At 36.5% G+C, this 2,348-nt stretch overlaps 1 long non-coding RNA gene across 1 annotated transcript; it reads left to right on the forward strand.

Moving 5' to 3' along the window:
* The first annotated feature begins 10 nt into the window (after window positions 1-10).
* LOC124382466 lies at window positions 11-336 on the forward strand. Its single transcript, XR_006925035.1, has 2 exons — window positions 11-46; window positions 138-336. It is a non-coding gene; the product is annotated as an uncharacterized LOC124382466 (long non-coding RNA).
* Window positions 337-2,348: the final 2,012 nt, after the last annotated feature.

Consider the following 2,348-nt stretch of genomic DNA (forward strand, 5'->3'; position numbering starts at 1 on the left):
TTCTTTTCCTTTTAAAAGCCGACTGAACCAATGCCAGGTGTAGTAGGTGTGTGTTATTCTGCTCTTCTTCTCACAAATATTACTGAAATGCATTGAATAAAATCATAGTATGGAAATATTTTCGCTTTTTTCCACAGAGATCAGAAAAGAAGATCGCCGAGAATATGTGAGGAAAATGAAAGTTTCCAAACAGGCACTGCAGCAGACCCCTCCAGAGTGATGTTCAAGCTTTACTGATGAGTTTTATGAAGTTCATTATCCATCACACAGGATGAAATTTCAGTGTAAACTCCTGAAATTCACCAGAAGCGCTAAATAAACACATACAGAAATGTACACGTGAACGTCTTATCCTTATTACTTTAACACCAACATACACAGTGTTTAACACTAAATCATTATAAACAGTAGATGAACACAGTCTACCTTATGACTTCTTTATGCCTTTTTTGTCCACTGTGTGTGAGTCTGTACTCATCATATCATCATAAAAGTATAGATACCTTCCTGCAAAACTCCCTTCATTAAAAGTGAAAAGTCACCAATTTCAATATGAATTTAGGAAAAGTCTTCAAGTATCTGATTTGAACAGTTCTTGAGTATTTGACTCGTATTGTACATAGACTCAAAAAAATTATTTGTTGGCCTTACTTAACTTTTTTATGTCAACAGGCTCCACGTAACTCAGTGAGGCTGCATTTAAGTAACAATATTTATTTCAGTAAACTTTATTTAATTACATAAAGTTAATGTAATGTTGTTTAGTTAAATCAACGTAATATATTAAAACTAAATCAAGAATGTTAAGTTCATTTCTTTTTACTTATTACAAAAAATACTAAAACTATAAGCAATTACAAAATAACACAAAACAAATAATAATACAAAAGTCTTATTTTCTAATATTTCCCTCTTGAAACTGAAAAAAAAAAGCTAACAATGCATCAGTTATACAATGCAAAACCAACATTAAAAGGAATGAACATGGTCGGTACACTGTAATAAAATAAAAAGTTGAGTTAAGTTAAAGAATTTAGTAAATTTGCTGCAAAGCGATTTGGAGTTACTCAACTTCCGTGGTTAAAGTTACGCCAAATCATTGTAGAAAGTGGATTGAAACTGCTAAATTAATTTAGGTATTACTTCCTCAGTAAGTTCATCTAACGTTCCTCAGTAGGTACATCTAACTAGTCATCATGAGTTTGTTTAAAGTTATAAAGGGGGTTGAGTGAACTTTAAAAAAAAAATGAGTAGGGAGAACTACAGACCTGAAGTTCAGCAAACTCAAAAAAGCTTTGCAGCAAATCTACTTAATTTTTTAAGTTGGTTCAACTTAATTTACTTCTTTAATTTACAGCTTTAAATCTTTCAATTCAATTCAATTCATTTTTATTTGTATAGCGCTTTTAACAATGAACATTGTCTCAAAGCAGCTTTACACAGATAATGTGGTGATTAAAAGTGAAGATGTTCTTTATAAGTAAGTTTGTCTCTGATGAAGTAGCCGGTGGCGACTGTGGTGAAGGAAAAACTCCTCGAGACGGCATAAGGAAGAAACCTTGAGAGGAAACAGACTCAAGAGGAACCCATCCTCATCTGGGTTGCAATCAATGTCCATTTATAGCAGATATACGATGTTGCAGGGTACAGTGATGATGATCAGAAGTGAAATGTAGTCCTGAGTCAGTGTAGCAGACTGTTGACATTAACTACAGTCCAATCCATCCTCAAAGCTCCCGTTCTTACTCCGGAATTTCATGGAACCACCCAAGGCGTTGATGAGAAACCGTCCCAAGCTGCACAGAGTTTCCTCCAGTCGAAGAGAACACTATCCAGAGGCAGGCCTGGACGAAGTGGGAAGATCCACGGAGGGGAGAGGGGCAGGAACAGTGGTCACTGGAAGGAGCATGTTTAACTCGGCAGAGAGAGAGAGGGAGAGAAAGAGAGAGAGATGGAGAGAGAGAGAAGAGAAAGAGAGAGAGAGAGAGAGAGAGAGAGAGAGGTGACAGGAAGAGATGGATATGGATTATTAAGTGTCTTTAATTTGTTGTATGAAAGTTAATGTCACTGTGCAGTTTGGACTCCGGCAAGACTCACTATGGCAGCATAACTAAAAGGAAGAACCAGAAGGTAACACAGAAATGAGGGATCTCTGGGATAAGAGACGACCCACCACACCACCGTCAACAAACCTGAGTGAACGTGTGAAAGTGAGGGGACGACAGCATACAAATATCCCAGTTCACCAAACACTCTATATCCATGTTTTCTCCAGATCTGCACCTTTACCTAAGAAATAATCTACTGATAAAAGACGTTCCATAACTGTGGGGCTTTATAAGAGAAAG

Source organism: Silurus meridionalis, unplaced genomic scaffold (assembly GCF_014805685.1).
Source record: "Silurus meridionalis isolate SWU-2019-XX unplaced genomic scaffold, ASM1480568v1 Scaffold404, whole genome shotgun sequence".
NCBI lineage: Eukaryota > Metazoa > Chordata > Actinopteri > Siluriformes > Siluridae > Silurus > Silurus meridionalis.